The 23,312-nt window shown below is 45.6% G+C and overlaps 1 protein-coding gene across 18 annotated transcripts in view; it reads right to left on the bottom strand.

Annotated features, from left to right (window-relative positions):
* LOC119979250 (RAP1 GTPase activating protein) overlaps window positions 1-23,312 on the bottom strand; it is a 705,159-nt gene that overhangs the window by 242,103 nt on the left and 439,744 nt on the right. The window lies entirely within an intron of this gene.

Raw genomic sequence — 23,312 nt, 5'->3', positions numbered from 1 at the left:
TAACCGTCACGAATGGCAGCCCTGCCAGATTTTTCTTTGCTCACTATTCCAGGTATACAGAGGCTGATTATAATGTCCATCCCACCACACTGACTGAGATGAACCAAGTCAATGCAGACTAGGTCCAATTTGCATATTTCCGCACTGTATCTAAAGATACTTAATTCACTGAAGTAGCTCTTTTTATGTCTTTTATTTGTTGAAAAGATGTGAGCAGTGCAGGCAAGGCCTGCATTAATTCTCCATCCTTAGCTGCCCTTCAGAAGGTGGTGGTGAGCTACCTACTTGAACAGTTGCCTGATGTGTAGGTACACCCACAGTGCTGTTAGGGAGGGAGTTCCAGGATGTTGCCCCAGCGACAGTGAAGGAACGGCCGATATATTTCCAAGTCAGGGTGGTGTGTGACTTGGAGGGGAACCTCCAGGTGGTGGGGTTCCCAGGTATCTGCTGCCCTTGTCCTTAAAATATTTGATTTAAAATATTAGATTTAAAGAATTGAAGGTCCCAGCATTGGAATCATTATTTTGTCACAAAAAAAATCAAACAATTGCTCAGTTGCAGAAGGATGGCATTTGGTCCATCGGGATTAAACCTGCTCTCCGAATAAGGAATTCCCCAGCCTTCTCCCCATAACTCGACACATTTCTCCTTCTCAGGTAAACTGCCTAATTCCCTTTTGTATCCTTCCGTTGACCCGGCCTCCACCAAACGCACAGGCAGGTTATTCCAGACCCTAACCACTCGCTGTGTGGAAATGTTTTTTTCCTCATATTGCTTAGTTTCTTTTCTGAATTATTTTAAATCTCTCACTCTTGATCCATTCATGAGTGGGAACAATCTCTCCCGATCTACTCTGTCCAGACCCCTCATGATTTTGAATACCTTTATAAATCTCCTCTCCACTCTCCAAGAAGAACAGTCCCAACTTCTCCAATCTATCTGCAGAACTGAAGTTCCTCATTCCTAAACCATTCTCATTAATCTTTTTATGGGTCCTCTAAAACCTTCACATCTTTCCTAAAGTCTGGTGCTCAGAACAGAACACAATTTCAGCTGAGGTATAACTAGCGTCTGACACAAATTCAACATAACCTCCTTGCTCTTGTACTCTCTGCCCTATTAATAAATCCCAGGGAACTGTATGTTTTACTAACTGCTCTCTCAACCTGTCCTGCCACTTTCAATGACTAATCCACATAACCTATCCACGTCCCTCTGCTCTTGTATCCCCTTAAGAGTCGTATCCTGAAATTTCATGAATATATTAAAATAAATTAAAATATATTTTCTTCAGTCTTCTTATCAGCCTCACAGTTACTTTCCAGACGTGACACACTGAGATTGTTGGGGAAATGGAAGAGAGTAAACAATCCCATGAGAAGTGAACTTCAAACAATGGTGGGGTTTCGGGTGGGCATTATTCATGGTCTAATTCTTACCCTTACAAAGTGGCAGCCAAAATGGACAAGAAGCATAGACACATAGAAAATAGAAGTAGGAGGAAGCCATTCAGCCCTTCGAGTCTGCTCTGCCATTCATTATGATCATGGTGATCATCATGTTCAATACCCTGATCCTGCCTTCCCCCTCCCCCATATCCCTCGATCCCTTTAGCCCCAAGAGCGATATCGAATTCCTTCTTGATGTTACACAACATTTTGGCCTCAACTACTTTCTGTGGGAGCGAATTCCACAGATTCACCTCTCTCTGGGTGAAGGCATTTCCCCTCACCTCAGTCCTAAAAGGTTTACCCCTTATCCCCAAAACTATGACCCCCCCTAGTTCTGGACTCCCCCACCATCGGGAACATTCTTTCTGAATCTAAAGAAGAGATTCATGACAGCTTTTATGAAAAGTTTACAAAGAACTCGACCTACCTGAAGCCAACCGGATGCTCTTTTACATTCCCTTGAAAGAGGCCATTGGGAATGGGACATGGGGAATAGGATTTTAGTCAGAAAAAATACCATGGGGAAGTTGGTGGAAAGGTACAAGACAAGACAAATTGTTCATCCAAAAGCTGCAATTCTGATCCAAGCTCAATGTAAACAAAAATTCAACCATTCTCATTGATGAGAGACTAAATTTATGTCCGAGCAAATGCTTTGTTCTAGCAAATATTTGCATTACTCTTGAAGAGCCATTAGCTGGAACCTGCTGTCCCACATTTCCTAAAGTAAATGCTCCAGCCCATTTGCCAGGTGCTTACTATGTTGTGTACCTCTCTACTGATACATTATCTTTTTTACGCCTGTCAGAACCTTATAATTAAGAGGATAAATGGCTGGTATGTGTCTCTGACATGCTTGTGCAGTTTAAATATTTACTTTCCCCACTAAAGAAGTCACCAGAAGCCCTCAAAACATTTCACGAAAGTTCAGTTTAATTCACTTTGTGTTCCCACAGCCTCAGCAACTCAAACTTAATGATATTCAATTGTTTTGAAGCACACAAAATATAAAAATCTAACTGATCTTAGGTTATTATGAAACTGATTAAATAAATATTTGGCTGAAAATTAATCCCCAGGAAAGGATTTGAGAGTCAGTATTCACTCATCTTCAGGATGAAGAGGAAATCCTTTCACAGACTCTGTGTGTGAGGTGTGAGAAACTGGAGGGATGTTTCTTTTACTTTTTTGTAAAACAGTAAATCAGGCCATTTAACCAGCTTGTCTCTGCACCGAGCAGCTCCTGACACTGCCTCCAATCTCTTTGCAGGGGGTGGGGTAGAACCATACAGCAGTTAGCACCCACCGCCCAGAATAGAAATGCAAAGATTCGGGCCACTTACTCCAGTTGGATTGGTGCAATCAGGAGTTTATCCAACTTGGAAGTGAAGATTCAATCCTAATTGTTATAAACTATCAAAATCAAACATCACACAAAAGCTTTCAATTGAAAAGACAACTTGACAAATAGTTGATGCAGATATAGTGGTCCAGGAGGAACACTGCGAATGGAATGTTGGCATTTATAGCAAAAGGAATAGAATATAAAGGTAAGGAAGTGTTTTTACAACTGTATAAATCATTGGTAAGACCGCACCTGGAGTATTGTGCAGAGTTTTGGTTCCCTTATTTCAGGAAAGATGTAGAGGCATTGGAGGCAGTTCAGAGGAGGTTGATTCCAGAATGAGGAGGGATTGAACAGGTTAGTAGAATGAGGGGAGATCAAATTGAGGTATACAAGATGATGAAGGGTATGGATAAAGTAGATGTGGAGCGGATATTCCTGGGCAAATTAGTAGAATTACTAGTCAGCCTGGATTTGGTAAAGGAAAATCTTCCCTCACAAATTCGATTGAATTCTTTGAGGAAGTGACAAGGAGGGTTGATGAAGGTAGTAGAGTGTATGTGGTGTACATGGATTTGAGCAAGGCATTTGACAAAGTCCCACATGAGATGAGGAGACATTTCTTCATCCAAAGAGTGGTGAGCCTGTGGAATTCATTACCACAGGAAGTGATTGATGCTAAAACGTTGAATATATTCAACGGCTAGAAATAGCACTTGGGGAGAATGGGATCTGCACCTTAAGTGCTCTAAGCTACAGAGCTAAGGACCGGGTGCAGGAAGGTGGGATTAGAAAGGGCACCTGGATGCCACCTCAGGCTGGCCTGTGGACACGATGGGCCAAATGGCCTCCTTCTGACTGTAACTCACCAAGATACATTGAAGGTCAGAACTCATTCGCCTCACAGTATGACACAGGAAGACTACATAACTTCTCCCATACCTCCTCTTGTGAAAGCACAATCCTGTGCTGGGGCACCACATACCGGCACTGACCTGTTCTCTCACACCTTGTTCATTGGGCGCGAGGTTGTACATTCTGTTTCATATTATTTTAAATGGCTATAGCAGAAGACAATCTGGGCTAGAATGTCAGTAGGCGATCCAAGGATTGGGAGATATCTCTGCTAAACCTGAAGCTGATGTGAACAATGCCTGAACATGACAGCTGAGGTCACTGGACAGTGAGCTCGGTCAGGAGCTGCAACTGATTTCTCCCAAATTGAGATGGAGAGGTCAAGGAAGGGAAAGGAAGTGCTGGAGATGGACCGAAGGCGAGATAGAGGTGGAAATTGGAAGCAAAATTGGGCATTGGGGTAATCACAAATAGTTACTTTGGAGGTCAGAGTGATTTTTTCTCTCTCACGCATGGAGAGTAAATATCAGGATAAAATTGGCAGAACCATCCGAAGTTAGTTTCTTTAAATGGCTTCTGTTGGTTGGTTCTCATCCCAGTGTGATTGTCCAGAGGAAGTTAGAGCTTCTGGAGAATTGCCAGTAAACTCTTCAATGGGAACTTCCTCGAGGGATTCCCCAGTGCATCATTGGTTACCCCGAAATGTGATGCAGGAAGTGACGGGCCATCATGTTTTCGCTTGCTGCCACAAGGTGCATCATTAAAATGAAAAGTCAGTCAATAATTTCCACATCACAAAGATCTTGCTCAGCTTGAAGCGCGTGGTGTAATTTTTCAAACAGTAAACGCTAGTGAGAGACTCGCACCTTCAATGCAACGCATCACACTGGTTAAAACAATGAGGAATTTTAACTGAGAGACTGACTTACAAACAATAAAAGCCAATTGCAGGCCAGAGACCCAGAATTTGCCATTTAGCTAAAAGTGAAATTCTGCAGATGCTGGAAATCAGAAATAAAACAGGAAATTTTATTCTGTTCTATAGAAGGGTCACACGGACGTGAAACGTCAATCCTGTTTCTCTCTCCACAGATGCTGCCAGACCTGCTGAGTTTATCCTGCACAGTCTATTTAATTGTTTGAGCGACACAGTGAGGCTCTCCGAACATTCAAGATTTCTTTGTGACCATGTCCATTTTTCCTCTCTCCCTCTATTAATTTAACTTTAATTTAATTTATTTTCAAGCCATGTTGTTTAAAATAATTAAAATTACTGCACTTACTTTACCTTCTTAACCACTAGCATTTCTTCATGCCATAAGCAACATACACAAAACACATGGTCCAATGCACTCAAGTTAAAGGCCGACTTAGTTATAGGAATGACAGAACATTGGCTTACGTCAGCAGACAGGAGTGAATGCAACATGAAGAATGAGATGATGTTTAGGGGGCTGGTTTAGCTCAGTGGGCTAGACAGCTGGTTTGTGACACAGAACAAGGCCAGCAGCACGGGTTCAATTCCCGTACCAGACTGGGGGCTTTTCACAGTAACATCATTGCAGTGTTAATGTAAGCCTACTTGTGACAATAAAAAGATTGTTATTATTAGGAAGCAATGAGGAGATTGAGGGTGCAATCTAACTGAATTGCAACAGCGTCCTGTGTCCAACACTCACAGCAACGAGAAAGACCACACTATCGAATGGCACACTTACAATTTAGGGTCTCATTGGGGAACGCCACTCCGAGGTTGCACTCAGTCCCGTTTCCTACACGGAACAGCTCCACTCGCCAGAACCCCTTTGTAGGAGGAGATTGGGATGCCATCTTTATTTGACGCCCTGATAACCCAACCCCCTCCAGACCCTCCAACTCATCCACAACAGAGCCGTTCCCCCCCCCCCCCACCCCCACCCCCCTCCGCACCACCCCACATGGGCAGAGCACCCCTGGGCCCAATCCTGGGTGCGGGCACAATGCAAGCTTGGCATCTGGGTGGCGGTGCCTGGGTGCCACCCTGCTCCGAGACCAACCACCCGGACGAGGGCCTCCAATCCCCTGGGAGACCCCACCAAATGCCATTCCGCTGGTTCCGGTTTGTGGGGACTAGTGCTAAACAGTGCTTGCCTAAGGTCTCCGAGGCAAAGGAGTTGGGTCCCAACACCTCGGGTAGATCAGGTGCGCTGCATATTAGAGGGAGGTTAGCTACTCACACTAATATGCAGATTTGCCAAATATCGTTACATATTGCGAGGCTGGGCGAGCCGAGTATATCCCAGAAGAGGCCTTGATCATGGCCAATCCACCTAGCCAGCACATCTCTGGATAGTGGGAGGAAACCAGGGCACCCGGAGGAAACCCACACAGACATGGGGAGAACGTGCAGACTCTGCACAGACAGTGACCCAAGGCCGGAATTGAACCCGGGTCCCTGGCACTGTGAGGCAGCAGTTCTAACCACTGTGTCTCGTGTAGCCACTTCCCGATTCCAAAAATGGATAATCGCAAAGAATGCAGGGAAAAATGGACAGCATGAGAAAAACAAGCAGGTGCAAGGTTTCCTGTGGATTGGAACTTGCAGAACCCAGACAGAACTGAAACTACAAGCCATTAGCATAGTAATGAGCTATCTCCAGGGACAAAAAGAAACATTGAAACAATCGGTACCAGGACAGACTCCCCGGCGCCAGTGGAGACCAAAACAAAGGCAGGCCAACGGTTACCGAGGGCCCGCCCAGCGATCGGGGAATGACCCCGTTATTGGAGAGAATCAATACAAATGATTGGGACATGGTCCAATTAATTGGGGCCAAGCCCAGGGTCCGCCCAGAAGGGCGCGAAACCCCTTGGGGTATAAAGCAGAGTCCCCATGGAGAAGGTCAGTTCTCTCTCACTCATCTTCGTCACCTTCACCTTGGCCTTTGGCTCTCAGCGACGAGAGGCCACCAAGCACCAACTAAGTAAGTCTAAGGTCAATGCACGCTACGAGATAGGCGCTCCTAGCTACTATTCTATACCAGTTCGAAGCCAGCAGTATCAGAACCGGACAACGGCCATTGTTCCTCTGACTGAGTGGGCCCCCCCCCCCGAAGCTAAGTATAGGCTTTTAGTAGTAGTTGTAGTTTAGCGAGTAGAGTTTATGCATGAGTAATAATTGACTGTGTGCGTAAATAAATGTGTATTGATTTCAAACTTACTAACTGTGTATCGAGTCATTGATCAGTATTCGGCTTTGAACCCTGTGGTGGTATCAGAAAGATACCTGGCGACTCTTGAGCAAAGGTAATTAAAACAGAGCAAATTAAGGGAAAGCATAACGAGCAACACTCCATGCTGCCCCTAGAAGTACTGATTAGTATCTCCAGGAATTGTTAAACTAATAGAAGCAAGCAATTGCCTGGTTTAAGTTAACCAGTGGGTGGAAGCCAAGATGAACAAATTGAGGGCTGGAAGAAATCACCTGAACAAGGTCAGAATGATGATATAGATACAGGAGAAATTCATCAGTATCAGCATGAGTGAATGAAGTACAGGATTGATTGCTGACTTAATGGGATTGGCGAGAAGTAATTCACACCTGGACTGAGTTCATCTAGGTGGGCAGAATTTCATTCACAAGACAAAATTATACTGTGAAAATCAGAAACAACACAATTACATTTCTGATAGATTTCAGCCTGTGAAACTGGGTCAAGGTGGAGGGGTGATTTTAACAGCAAGTCTTAAAGAAAGAGGATGAACTAAAAAATAACTGTGAAATCCCTGATTTGTTACAGTGCAGAAGGCCATTCAGCCTATCGTGTCTGTATGGGCTTTCCAAATCAGCAATTCACTATGTGCCATCGCCCTTCTCCCCGTAACCTTGCACATTCTTCACATTCTTGCACATTCTTAATTTTCAGATAATAATCCAATTCCCTCTTGAATACTTCAATTTAATCTACTGCTACCACACTCTCAGATGCTACATTCCCGATCCTAACCACTCGCTGTGTGAATCTGCCTCCACCACACTCATAGACAGTACATTCCAGATCCTAACAACTCGCTGTGTGAATCTGCATCCACCACACTCATAGACAGTACATTCCAGATCCTAACCACTCGCTGTGTGAATCTGCCTCCACCACACTCACAGACAGTACATTCCAGACCCTAACCACTCGCTGTGTGAATATGTCTCCATCACACTCACAGACAGTACATTCCAGATCCTGACCACTCACTGTGTGAATCTGTCTCTCCTACTCTCAGACAATACATTCCAGATCCTAACCACTCGCTGTGTGAATCTGTCTCTCCCACACTCACAGACAGTACATTCCAGATCCTAACCACTCGCTGTGTGAATCTGTCTCTCCCACTCTCAGACAGAACATTCCGGATCGTAACCACTCGCTGTGTGAATCTGCCTCTCTCACTCTCAGACAGAACATTCCAGATCCTAACCACTCGCTGTGTGAATCTGTCTCCAGCACACTCACAGACAGTACATTCCAGATCCTAACCACTCACTGTGTGAATCTGTCTCCACCACACTCACAGACATTCCGGATCCTAACCACTCGCTGTGTGAATCTGCCTCCACCACACTCACAGACAGTACATTCCGGATCCTAACCACTCGCTGTGTGAATCTGTCTCCACCACACTCACAGACAGTACATTCCAGATCCTAACCACTCGCTGTGTGAATCTGTCTCCACCACACTCACAGACAGTACATTCCTGATCCTAACCACTCACTGTGTGAATCTACCTCCATCACACTCACAGACAGTACAATCCAGATCCTAACCACTCGCTGTGTGAATCTGCCTCTCTCACTCTCAGACAGAACATTCCGGATCCTAACAGTAGCAGTGCAGTAGATAATGGGGAGCCGATGGATGTGGTATATCTGTGGTATATCTGGATTTCCAGAAAGCCTTTGACAAGGTGCCACACAAAAGGTTGCTGCATAAGATAAAGATGCATGGCATTAAGGGTAAAGTAGTAGCATGGATAGAGGATTGGTTAATTAATAGAAAGCAAAGAGTGGGGATTAATGGGTGTTTCTTTGGTTGGCAATCAGTAGCTAGTGGTGTCCCTCAGGGATCCGTGTTGGGCCCACAATTGTTCACAATTTACATAGATGATTTGGAGTTGGGGACCAAGGGCAATGTGTCTAATTTTGCAGATGACACTAAGATGAGTGGTAAAGCGAAAAGTGCAGAGGATACTGGAAGTCTGCAGAGGGATTTGGATAGGTTAAGAGAATGGGCTAGGGTCTGGCAGATGGAATACAATGTTGACAAATGTGAGGTTATCCATTTTGGTAGGAATAACAGCCAACGGGATTATTATTTAAACGATAAAATATTAAAGCATGCTGCTGTGCAGAGAGACTTGGGTGTGCTAGTGCATGAGTCACAGAAAGTTGGTTTACAGGTGCAACAGGTGATTAAGAAGGCAAATGGAATTTTGTCCTTCATTGCTAGAGGGATGGAGTTTAAGACTAGGGAGGTTATGTTGTAGTGAGGCCACACCTGGAGTTGTGTGTTCAGTTTTGGTCTCCTTACTTGAGAAAGGACATACTGGCACTGGAGGGTGTGCAGAGGAGATTCACTAGGTTAATTCCAGAGCTGAAAGGGTTGGATTATGAGGAGAGGTTGAGTAGACTGGGACTGTACTCGTTGGAATTTAGAAGGATGAGGGGGGATCTTATAGAAACATTTAAAATTATGAAGGGAATAGATAGGATAGATGAGGGTAGGTTGTTTCCACTGGCGGGTGAAAGCAGAACTAGGGGACATAGCCTCAAAATAAGGGGAAGTAGATTTAGGACTTTGTTTAGGAGGAACTTCTTTGCCCAGTGAAGCAGTTGAGGCTCCTTCATTAAATGTTTTTAAGGTAAAGATAGATAGTTTTTTGAAGAATAAAGGGATTAAGGGATATGGTGTTCGGGCCGGAAAGTGGAGCTGAGTCCACAAAAGATCAGCCATGATCTCATTGAATGTCGGAGCAGGCTCGAGGGGCCAGATGGCCTACTCCCACTCCTAGTTCTTATGTTCTTATGTTCTAACCACTCACTGTGTGAACCTGCCTCTCTCACTCTCAGACAGAACATTCCAGATCCTAACCACTCGCTGAGTACAGACAATTTTCTTCATGTCGCCAATGCATCCTTTGCCATTTTAAGTATTTTAAATCTGTGATCTCTGGTTCTTTATCCTTGCACCCTTTGGAAAAATGTTACTGTACATATCCCATATAATTTTGAATAACTCTTACAGAACATAGAACATTACAGCGCAGTACAGGCCCTTCAGCCCTCAATGTTGCACCGACCTGTGAAACTGCTCTAAAGCCCATCTACACTATTCCCTTATCATCCATATGTCTATCCAATGACCATTTGAATGCCCTTAATGTTGGCGAGTCCACTACTGTTGCAGGCAGGGCATTCCACCCCCTTACTACTCTCTGAGTAAAGAACCTACCTCTGACATCTGTCCTATATCTATCTCCCCTCAATTTAAAGCTATGTCCCCTCGTGCTGGACATCACCATCCGAGGAAAAAGGCTCTCACTGTTCACCCTATCTAATCCTCTGATCATCTTGTATGCCTCAATCAAATCTCTCAACCTTTTTCTCCCCAAGGATAACAGATCGGAGAAGTTGTTGTTATCTACTTTACTGCAGTTCCTCACCCCTGAAACCATTCTCATGAATCTTTCCTTAAGTGCAGTGGCCAGAACTGGTTGTAATCATTCAGTTGACCATTCTTTAATGGTGAACCAGTGGTTTATACAGGTTAATGTCTCCTGGCTGTACTCTGTGCAATTATTAAGAAAGTCTAGGATTCCACTTTATTAACTGCATTAACAAGCTGTCCAATGCACATCTACATCCATTTCTCTCTGCTCCTGCACTCCATTTAGAATTGTACTCTTTATTTTATATTGCTTCTCCATCTCCATCCTACTAAATGAATCTTGGACTGGATTCTCCCCTACCCGGCGGGGCGGGGGGTCCCGGTGGGATGGAGTGGCGTGAACCACTCCGGCGTCGGGTCGCCCCAAAGTTGCGGATTTTTTCGCACCTTTAGGGGCCAAGCCCTAACCTTGAGGGGCTAGGCCCGTGCCGGAGTGGTTCCCTTCCCGCCGGCCGGCGGGAAAGGCCTTTGGCACCACGCCAGCCGGGGCCAAAGGGACTTCGCCGGCCGGCGGAAGTCCGTGCATGCGTGGGTGCATCAGCGGCTGCTGACGTCACTCCCGCGCATGCGCGGGGGGGGGGGTCACTTCCGTGTCGGCCATCGCGGAGGCTGATGCCCGACGCGGAAGGAAAAGAGTGCCCCCACGGCACAGGCCCGCCCGCCGATCGGTGGGCCCCGATCGAGGGCCAGGCCATCGTGGGGACACCCCCCGGGGCCAGATCGCCCCGCGCTCCCCCCAGGACCCCGGAGCCCGCTCGCGCCGCCTGGCATTACAGCAGCGGGACTTCGGCCCATCGCGGGCCGGAGAATCGCCGGGGTGGAGGGGGAGGCAGCCGACAGGCGCGACGCGATTCCAGCCCCCGCCGAATATCCGGTGCCGGAGGATTCAGCGGCCGGCGGGAGCGTGATTCACGCTGCCCCCTGGCGATTCTCCGGCCCGGCAGGGGGTTGGAGAATCAAGCCCCATATTTCTCTGCATTGAACTTCATCTGCAACTTGCCTATCCATTCCACCTACTTGTCTATGTCCTTTTGAAGTTCTGCACTGCCCTCCTCACACTTTACACTGCTTCTAGTTTTGGAACCTCTGCAAACTTTGAAATTGTGCCCCGTACACCGAGGTCGAGGCCATTAATACATATAAGGAAAAGGAAAGATCCCAATCCCTTGGGAACTCCATTACAACCATCCTCCAGCCCAAAAAAGCCATTGATTAACCAATACTCTCTGTTTCCTGTCACTCAGCCAATTCGGTATCCATATTGCTGTTGTCCTATCTATTCCATGAGCTCCACCTTTGCTCACATGTTTGTTGTGTGGCACGCGATCGAATGCCTGTTGAAAACCCACATATACCATATCAACAGCATTGCCCTGATCAACCCTTCCTGTTACCTCATTAAAAATCTTCAGCGATTTAGTGACGCAAACGTTCCCTCATCAAATCCATGCTGTTTTCCCTATTAATGACTATTAATTTTGTCCTGATTATTGTTGTTGGAACCTTGTTGGAACCTTCCCCACCACTGGCCTGGTAATGCGGAGCTTATCTTTACACCCTTTTGTGAGCAGGGAGACAACTTCCGCAATTCTTCAGTCCTCTGGCACACCCGAGTCAAAGAAAGATTAGAAAATTATGGCCAGTGACTCTGAAATTTCCACTCTCTTGTCCCTCTGCATTCATAGAATTTACAGTGCAGAAGGAGGCCATTCGGCCCATCGAGTCCGCACCGGCTCTTGCAAAGAGCACCCTAACCAAGGTCAACACCTCCGCCCTAGCCCCATAACCCAGTAACCCCACCCAACACTAAGGGCCATTTTGGACACTAAGGGCAATTTAGCATGGCCAATCCACCTAACCTGCACATCTTTGGACTGTGGGAGGAAACCGGAGCACCCGGAGGAAACCTACGCACACACGGGGAGGATGTGCAGACTCCGCACAGACAGTGACCCAAACCGGGAATCGAACCTGGGACCCTGGAGCTGTGAAGCGATTGTGCTATCCACAATGCTACCGTGCTGCGCCAATATTGTCCTATCAATATAATTCAATAAATTTGTTCAATATTGCAGAATATCATCACACTGAGGAAACAATGGAAGCTGTAATGTTGAACATGCAAGAAAAAGAAAAATAAGGAAGCTTTCTCTGAAATTAGGCTAACCAATGGCCTGTCAATCAGGTCTTGATAGAGTATGGATTTATTCATAGATTTATTTATATAGGTGCTAGTTGAATGCATGTAGCTGAGAGGTAAAATTATTAAAAGTGTCATGAGTGCGGGAATCCAATCATTATTTTACACAATGAATTAACCATTGTATTCAGCAATAAAAATGTATTGTTCTTGGTCTAATCAACTATTCAGTTACAGCAAGGTCTCCACCAAGCTTTTTAACATGACAAGCATGGGAAACATATCCAGTAATTTTCCTAAGACTGCGCGCTCAGATGCTGGGCCAGTTTTTATAGTCACCAGTCAATCTTAAGTAATATCCAATGTTTGATGAACAAATTATCCTCTAAGTAACAGACATTCATTTGAACAAACCAGGAGGTCTCAGCTGAGAATTAGAAACCAATGAGAGTAAATGAGGGGTTGAACCAGAGATAGGAATTTCCGTAAAAGTAAGTCCTATTGGTCGAGGTCTTTGTTAGACCAGAAGACCATAAGACATAGGAGCAGAATTAGGCCACTCAGCCCATCGAGTCTGCTCCGCCATTCAATCATGGCTGATATTTTCTCATCCCCATTCTCCTGCCTTCTCCCCATAATCCCTGATCCCCTTATCAATCAAGAAGACATCTATCTCTGTCTTAAAGACACTCAGTGATTTGGCCTCCACAGCCTTCTGCAGCAAAGAGTTCCACAGATTCACCATCCTCTGGCTGAAGAAATTCCTCCTCATCTCTGTTTTAAAGGATCATCCCTTTTAGTCTGAGATTGTGTCCTCTGGTTCTAGTTTTTCCTGCAAGTGGAAAGTTCCTGAATTCCTGAATCACCTATCTGTTTGTTTGTGTGAAAGTGATTTATTTTATGCTTTATGCCATGTGATTGACCTTTTTATTTATTATTTGGTATTTTGTTTCTAAGTTTTGATTCAGTTCTTATTGAAGTGTATTCGAGTGAGTAATTAGCAATAAAGTTGTATTTTTGACATCTCCAACCAACCGGCTACCAAGTCTTATTAGAAGGTAAAATAAAAGTCCCAACAGGTCTGTTGATCAAAATCTACCTCAGCTGGTCGGATTCACGCTAAATCCAGTGGTTTCCCGAAACCACCCTTTGAGCAGGTAAACTCCTTCCCCCACCCCACAGCCACCCCAGGGCATATTGGTCATGTGCTGATCCCCCCCCCCCCCCCCAGGGCATATTGGTCATGTGCTGATCCCCCCCCCCCCAGGGTATATTGGTCATGTGCTGATCCCCCACCCCCCAGCCACCCCAGGGCATATTGGTCATGTGCTGATCCCCCCCCCCCCCAGCCACCCCAGGGCATATTGGTCATGTGCTGATCCCCCCCCCCCCCCCCCCCCAGCCATCCCAGGGCATATTGGTCATGTGCTGATCCCCCCCCCCCCCCAGCCCAGGGCATATTGGTCATGTGCTGATCCCCCCCCCCCCCCCCCAGCCCAGGGCATATTGGTCATGTGCTGATGGCACAAAGGCAGAGAGAGTAGTACAAAGAGTAGAGACGATCAAGACTGATTCAGATTGGCCAGGCAGCCAACAAGAAAATGACAGATAAAATCCCACACTGATAAATATTAAGTCTTAACCCAAATTAACTTAATGGGAATATAATGGGTGGGTTAGAACAGCAGAGACAAAGGGTCAAATTTTCACAGAGTTGGGAAGACTCCACGGATCTTTAACAATGGTAGGTGAGACCTGGATGCAAAAGTTCAGACCCAGTTCTGCCAGGTCCCATTTTTGCCAGTAGGGGCAAGGGAGAATGGGGCATGAATGGTACAGGAGAGAATCACATACACAGCAAGGCCATTTCAACTGAGTGCTCAGTTCAAATATACTCCATTTAGGCGGTTGCAACGACCTTACCCCACAGTCATGAATTGATGGAGTTGACATAAACTCTCTTGAAAGGTGGATAAAGTATGTCAAACTATCATGATTTAAAATTTATTTAAATTCTATACACTTTGAACTTTTAAAAAAAGACTTCAGCTGTCAGTTATTGTTTTAAAAAACCTCTTCTGGACGGCTTTGAATGCTAGGCCAGCTGGAGTAGCATCGGCTTCAGCAGATTCAGAAGTGTTACTTGTTGCCATTTCCCCAAGGGCTATTCAGTATGAATGCTTGGTTGAGTTTCAGAAGTATGAAGTCTTACAACACCAGGTTAAAGTCCAACAGGTCTGTTTCGAATCACTAGCTTTCGGAGCACTGCTCCTTCCTCAGGTGAATGAAGAGGTGGGTTCCATAAACATATATATATATATAGACAAAGTCAATGATGCAAGACGACACTTTGAATGCGAGTCTTTGCAGGTAATTAAGTCCAGACGGAGCAACTGGAGAGAGGGGTAACCCCAGGTTAAAGAGGTGTGAATTGTCTCAAGCCAGGACAGTTGGTAGGATTTTGCAAGCCCAGGCCAGATGGTGGGGGATGAATGTAATGCGACATGAATCCAAGGTCCCGGTTGAGGCTGTACTCATGTGTGCAGAACTTGGCTATAAGTTTCTGCTCGCCGATTCTGCGTTGTTGCGCATCCTGAAGGCCGCCTTGGAGAACACTTACCCGGAGATCAGAGGCTGAAAGCCCTTGGAGTTTCAGAAGGTACACTTATCTCAGCAGGGCCTTCTGAGTTCTGTTTCAGACACTGTCTGTGCGGAGTCTGCACGATCTCCCAGTGTCTGCGTGGGTTCCTCCGGGTGCTCCGGTTTCCTCCCACAAGTCCCGAAAGACATGCTGCTAGGTAATTTGGACATTCTGAATTCTCCCTCATTGTACCCGAACAGGCGCCGGAATGTGATAACTAGGGGCTTTTCACACTAACTTGATTGCCGTGTTAATGTAAGCCTATTTGTGACAAGAAAGATTATTAAAAAGAACTGAAAGAGGCTATTAAATGATTGGAAGTATGAACAGAAGTGTATTTTCTTTTATATAAGAGATTGAACACTTGAGATTTAAAAGCTTTGATGTGTTCATGAATGGGAGTTTCTTTTAACCATCCATCTGTGCAATGGCAGCTGTGTACAGAAAAAAGAAACTTGACACCTTGCACGTCTGCAGATTGCAGCAAAGAACTTTATAACCAAGGAACTTTTAAAAAAGTGTAATCACTGTTAGAATCTAGGAGACGCAGCAGCTAGAGGATGCACAGCAAGATCCCACAAATAGTATTGAGACACTGAACAGTTAATAATAATAGCCTTTTATTGTCACAAGTATGAAGTTACTGTGAAAAGCCCCTAGCCGCTGCATTCCGGCACCTGTTTGGGTAGGCTGGTACGGGAATTGAACCCGCGCTGCCGCCTTGTTCTGCATCACAAACCAGCTGTCTAGCCCACTGAGCTAAACCAGTTAATATATTTTAGTGGCGTTGATTGAGGATAAACTCGGAGAAGGCGAAGGAAAATATGGCAACTGGGAGGAATGACTCGAGTAGATTAAGCTTTACAACTTTAAAAAGCAACAAATTGAAAGGGATGCTCACCAAGTTGATTTAATTGAATGGTGTAGATAATGTAAACAACATATTACTTCAATGTGTGGTAGGAAGCTTTGATCAGAAAACATGGGACGATTGATAAATGTTTGGGACGGTGTTTTGGGATGGATTGATTAATATTTGGGACAGATTGCCTGACAATTAAGAGGCAAAAATATTCAGAATGCAGCCTGGATACTTTCATGTCAGCTTTAGCAGAAGGGACATGAATTAAATAGCCTTTTCTGATCCATAACTTTATTGTTTGTCCGTACAAGTGGTTACCCTTCACATGAACCCAGACAGTGGGCTATTTGAGGGACATCAATCTGTCCTTTTCCAGGGTTGGATGAAATCAGGGAAACGGGATTATTGCCTCGGATTGAGGGATTGAGGGATGCTAGCTTGTCTGAAGTCTGTAATGGCTCCTCACCAAGCTGGGATGGTACCGACTAGAAATTGAAGACATTTCTATTCTGTGTGGTTCAGCTACTTACTGCCTAAACCAGAGCTACTCGAGCAGTTAATACCAGTAATATTTTCAGATTAATGTACTGTCAGGATAGTTACTCACCGCTAACATTGTAAAGATTGAATATTGAGTTTGAGACTTTCTCCTGCAGCTAATTGAGGCTGACTCACAACCTTGTTTATATTCAATGAATGACTTCTTATCAGAGTACTGCTCTGGGTGTGACCTCATGGCCTTGTCTCTGGATGCGAAAGGCATCTCGCGAGATTTATGGAGCTCATTGTGCTTCGCGAAGTCTAATGAGATCTCACAAGGCATTGCGATCTGGATCCCGCAGTGAAGCAAACTTAAATATGTTCGCGGCAGAGTTACCCAAGGTGCCGGACCTGACAGACTCACCTCGGAGACCGTGAGCGGGCGCCGTTTACCACGGTTTTTCACAAACATGGACCAGGTGTACCGGCACTTGTGGGGGGGGGGGGGGGGGGGGGGGGGGGGGGGGTTGGTCTCCCAGGCGATTGGGGCTGCTGGGTGGTTTGGCTCTGGGTAGGGTGGTACCCTGGCAACCCTGGGCACCACAACTGGCAGTGCCAAGGTACCTAGGAGGCACTGCCTGACTGCCAGGCTGGCAGTGTCAAGGTGCACAGATGGCATCTTGCCCGTGCCGGGAATTGGGCCGAGGGTACCCAACCTGTGTGAGGTGAAGTGCGGGGAGGGGGGCTCTGGACCCCCTAATGAGTGAGTTGAGGTGTAGGTGAGATCCAGAGGCCACATTCTGGGGGATGGGGGTTCTAGAGATCGGGGGGCACTGGCAAGCTGAGCTCATTAGTTCCGGAAATGGACCTGTGCAGGATATGGGGGTAAGTGCTGCCTCAGCGGCCGGTGGGGAGGGGGGAAGAGAGGGGGGCTCCTTGCCAACGCCCATAAATGAAGCAGTAAAATATATTTCTGCATCATTCTGATGATATTGATATGAATCAACAATACCAGCATCCTGAAACTGTTTTAATTTTTAAATATGCTGTGTTGTTCACACCACTGTGCTCCACCTCCGTATTGACACTTTCACATCAAACTGTAATGATAATAAAGGTCCAGCAGGTGGCAAGTGCAACTCAATGGCAGGACAGTGACAGGAATCCCATACAAACATGTCAGCTGGGAAAATCTTTTATTCTATCCACTGGGTCTAGTCCCATTAATACGCACTGTTCGTCCAACACCCTGAAATGCCAAATTTCAGGATCTTTCAATCATGACTGTATGGAACGCTATTAATTCTGATCATAGAATTTACAGTGCAGAAGGAGGCCATTCAGCCCATCGAGTCTGCAACGGCTCCTGGAAAGAGCACCTCACCCAAGGCCCACACCTCCACCCCATCCCCACAACCCAACAACCCTACCCAACACTAAGGGCAACTTTGGACACTAAGGGCAATTTATCATGGCCAATCCACCTCACCTGCACATCTTTGGACTGTGGGAGGAAACCGGAGCACCCGGAGGAAACCCACGCACACAGGGGGAGGATGTGCAGACTCCGCACAGACAGTGACCCAAGCCGGAATCAAACCTGTGACCCCGCAGCTGTGAAGCAACTGTGCTAACCACTGTGCTACCATGCTGCCCCCACGATCATCCATGAGGCAGCTCCCGCATCCACGCCAGAATTGGGATCGAGCACCACCCCCACTCCTTTTGTAAGGACTCTTACAACTGAAAAATTGAAAATAAATTCTGCGCCTTCTGTTAACAGTTCCACTACTGTATGTATCCAATACATGCTGTGGTTTAATATTTAATACAAAGCAATTCTGTAAGCTCAATGTGACACTATTACACTGACGGAAGTTGCGGATTGGTTATTTGAGGTGTTTGCATTACTGGAACCAGCAAATAAATCCAAAATCCAAAAATCACCATCTGTGAAAAAGGGAGAAACAGAGATAACACTTCAAGTTGGTGAGATTTTCATCAGTTTCTCCTTTCATCACAGCTGCCATCCGACCTACTGAGTGTTTCAGTATTTTCAGTTTAGATACCAAAGAAACGGTTGTCTGGCTTTACGGGAACATACTTTAAATAGTTGTATCCATGTAGCAAAGCCATTCCTTACAACCCCACTGAATAAACAAGAAACAATGGATAGCCAGGATTATCTCAAAATAACTCGAGGATCACAGAGCTCTCTTGGAGAATCTCTTCCATCATACATCTTTTTTTGAAGAATCTTAAATAAAGAATGACTGTAGATGACTTTCATTTAGCGAATTTTAACATATAACCAACCTTTTGTTTTCTAAAACCGCGAGCCTTTCACTAGACAAGCAAAAACCAGCCTCATCCTGTGATTGGCAAATGCCAAGGCAAGGTGATTAGCGGACTGCACATACAGTTCTGTATAAACCATAAAACAATACTATAGATTGTACTGAAATCTCATTTTACCTAACTCGACATTAAAGAAATCCTTTTTTAAGAACGAGCACCGTCACTCTGGTATTTTCTACAATAGAATTTCTAAACAAGTTCCACTTTCCTCATATTTCTAATCTGCTGTTACACGTAAATAGCTCTCCTGGATGCGACATTCAAAGACAACTCTCCCTTTCTCCTTCAGAACAGCCTCACCACCTTGGTCGTGGAAAACATCAGTTCACACCTTGTAGGATGACTGTGTGACCGACAGTAACTAGTTATAGATCTAACTTGCCAAATTATTCAGTGATGATGAATGTAGTCACTTTCTCAATATCCAGAACTTTAAATAGGTCCCAAGCATTTTTTTTTCTTAAAATGTAGCCACCACCACAGCTATTTTCAAGCTAAGCTCTTGTTACAAGATTTCAGACAAGAGCAGCTGTTTGTCTCGAGGAAGTATATTTTTGGAATTAAATTTTAAGCCACTAGATGATCGGCACAAAGTGTCTGTTCAAATACTCTTAGTTTCACCTTGCGCTGTGGTGCTGGGATTGGCGATATGCGTGCTAAAGTGTCTCCCCTTCCATTGAGACTATCAGCCAGCGTTCAAATACTTGTCATATGCCGCTTAAATATCCAGTGTAATAAATATCCAGGCTCTGTGGTTAGAAACTACTTCAGTTCTGGGACCTGGATGGTTTTTGATCGGAAACTTCCCGACACGATTCCCTCCAACACAGACAATTATTTTTCAATCCAAAAATGAATTGTAAATCTTCAAAAAGGTCATTCTTGCACTGCTGTACGCGCAGGAACACAGAAACACCTTTAACAGTGCTGCTGGCACTCCTCAAAGTTAGTCATTTGCAGAGTTACATCAGTGTGAGAGACTTTCAGCAGCAAGCTAAAAAAGGGATGGGAAGACAAAAAGCAAACATTCTACCTTAGGCACTTCTTCCTCCTTGCTCTGTGAAGCAGGCTGATTAAGATTACCAGAGCTCGGAATTTAATACTCCTGGCAGGCATGTCAGCAGCTTTCAGTGTTGTCCACCTGGGCTTTCAGAACAACTGCCTTCAGTACGGCTTCTTCAACCTCTGCTGGATCTAACACAGCACCAAGCAGCTGCTCTGTGAGCCGCAGGGAGATGAGCTGCCAAGTTAGTCACAGCCCAAACTAAACACAGTGGCTGAGGAAGACTTTGCAGAGTTATAAAGCTGCAACCGTCCAGAGGACGGTGGTCATGATTAAAAGGTGTGGGGGGGGGGGGGGGGGGGGGGGGGGGGGGGATAAAATGTCTGACCCACTCGAAGTTTCTCTCCAGCAGAAGGCAACAATTACTTTTGGTAGAAAGGTCCAACTGTTCAAAGTGTCCCATGAATGCATTTTCTGCACTTCAGACACAACATTGAAATCACATAGCGTAACAGAATAAATCCTCCCCCATCAAACACCAGCCATTTGCTGCCAAAGAGCCTCTCCTCTCCCTGACTTTCTCACACATAAGCCCACACTTAGTTTTAAATGTTAATGACTAACGATGTGTACAGCTAGTAGCTGGGCTGTATCAAAGACATGATTTAATCCTGTATTAGCTAATCTTGTTCTCACAGCAGAGTGATGTACAGAATGTCATAATATACACATCAGTATATGATGGTGCAGAGACACACACTGACTGACACACTGCAAGACCAATCAACACACACAACACAGCAGCCAATCGCCAGTTAGAGCATGCTCACTACAAAGCCAGAGGCCGCTAGTTTTCCCGCTCATTCGGGATGCAGCCTCTGAGACAGACAGAGCCCTCAGTCAGTAGCACAAACATCCACCATGTGCTAGCAGCATAGGCTGGTCAGGTTCGGCATAGGTCTTCAGTCAATCAAACATGGTGTCGACCCACAGTGCAAGTATGTTTAACAGCTCTTAGTTAAATAAAATAGAGATGTACTATTACAAGTGTTGGTAGCCTGTCTATGTTACTGCTAAGGTAAACGCAGTCTCCACAGATCCAGAGTACCCAACACATCACAGAACAATCTGCTAAGGCTCAGGTTAACACACCAACAAAAGAGCTGCGGTGGGAGAACATTCTGATCATTTATAGTCAATAAATTCAGGCTCTATTCTCAGCACTGATCCAGTCAACAACACAGTATTCTGGACAACCCAGTCTCTCAGTCCCCATGATATTCAGACTGTTGTTACCCACTCCCATGAAAGTGAATATATTTCCATCCAGATGACTAGAAACACTACTCAGAAGACCAATTCATCATCACCATACGTAGCTAATCTTATACTCAATACATGAACTCTCCTTTATGAAGAATATACTCCTCTTCTGCCAGAATGTGTCAATGGGTAACAAAGTGTTTCAGCTGGGTGGCCATTCCCCCATTGACTAATCATAATCGCGAGCATTGACCACAAAGCATCTCAGCTGATCTCTTTCCTATCCTAACCTTCCTTGGCATCAGTCACCAAGCACCAATCAGGATAAGAACATAAATAAGAACTAGGAGCAGGTGTAGGCCATCTGGCCCCTCGAGCCTGCTCCGCCATTCAATGAGACCATGGCTGATCTTTTGTGGATCCAGCTCCACTTTCCGGCCCGAACACCATAACCCTTAATCCCTTTATTCTTCAAAAAAGGATCTATCTTTATCTTAAAAACATGTAATGAAGGAGCCTCAACTGCTTCACTGGGCAAGGAGTTCCATAGATTCACAACCCTTTGGGTGAAGAAGTTCCTCCTAAACTCAGTCCTAAATCTACTTCCCCTTATTTTGAGGCTATGCCCCTTAGTTCTGCTGTCACCCGCCAGTGGAAACAACCTGCCCGCATCTATCTTATCTATTCCCTTCATAATTTTAAATGTTTCTATAAGATCCCCCCTCATCCTTCTAAATTCCAACGAGTACAGTCCCAGTCTACTCAACCTCTCCTCGTAATCCAACCCCTTCAGATCTGGGATTAACCTAGTGAATCTCCTCTACACACCTTCCAGCGCCAGTACGTCCTTTCTCAGGTAAGGAGACCAAAATTGAACACAATACTCCAGGTGTGGCCTCACTAACACCTTATACAATTGCAGCATAACCTCCCTAGTCTTAAACTCCATCCCTTTAGCAATGAAGGACAAAATTCCATTTGCCTTCTTAATCACCTGTTGCACCTGTAAACCAACTTTTGCGACTCATGTACGAGCACACGCAGGTCTCTCTGCACAGCAGCATGTTTTACCATTTTATCATTTAAATAATAATTCCTTTTGCTGTTATTCCTACCAAAATGTAGAATCTCACATTTGTCAACATTGTGTTCCATCTGCCAGACCCTAGCCCATTCACTTAACGTATCCAAATCCCTCTGCAGACATCCTGTATCCTCTGCACTTTTTGCTTTACCACTCATCTTCGTGTCGTCTGCAAACTTGGACACATTGCACTTGGTCCCCAACTCCAAATCAGCGATGTAAATTGTGAACAATAGTGGGCCCAACACGGATCCCTGAGGGATACCACTAGTTAGGATCCGGAAGCCCAGCTAAATTTTGCCCTCACAATCCAGGGGCACGGAATGTAATTCCAATGACTTTATCACCTTCCCAATGGGAAAGTCTTTTGGGGCAGTTCTTTAACAGCCAATGGGGGAGGCGGGGGAGGGATCCAGAATCATCCCCAATTTTCTTGTGTCTGATTTTTTTTCATATTTTACATACAAAAGGCAAATTAGAAATACCAAGCACTATTTCTCTCTGGCATGTAAAACAGGAGGTGGTGGCAAGGAGATATTGTCGCTGAACTAGTAATCCAGAGACACTGGGTAATGCCACCACAGCAGGTTGGGAAATTTGAATTCAACAACAATGTGGAATTAAAAGTAGCCATTGGCAGGCCTTTGCTGTGATCAAGGACCCCTGCAGACAGAAATTCTTCCCCTAAGGGCTGCTGGCCAATATGAGACTGGCAGTTCCATTGCAGACAGCACCACCAAAGTGTGGCTGTGGCTGCTGAGGAGGAGGGGAAGGAGATTGGGGGGGGGGGGGGGGGTGCTCTCAGTGGGCCCCCCCTTCCCAAAGCCATATCCCTCACTCAGGCACTGGCCCTTACTTAGGTTGTTAATTTCCCAGCTCAAGGTCCCAACTGGTGGTGGGGTGGGAAGGTCACGCAGGAGCCTACCTACCCAGAGTTATTCCAACTGGTGGTGGGGTGGGAAGGTCACGCAGGAGCCCACCTACCCAGAGTTAATCCAACTGGTGGTGGGGTGGGAAGGTCACGCAGGAGCCTACCTACCCAGAGTTAATCCAACTGGTGGTGGGGTGGGAAGGTCACGCAGGAGCCTACCTACCCAGAGTTAATCCAACTGGTGGTGGGGTGGGAAGG

This window comes from Scyliorhinus canicula, chromosome 16 (assembly GCF_902713615.1).
Source record: "Scyliorhinus canicula chromosome 16, sScyCan1.1, whole genome shotgun sequence".
Lineage (NCBI taxonomy): Eukaryota > Metazoa > Chordata > Chondrichthyes > Carcharhiniformes > Scyliorhinidae > Scyliorhinus > Scyliorhinus canicula.
This window is presented reverse-complemented; position numbering and strand designations above follow the sequence as displayed.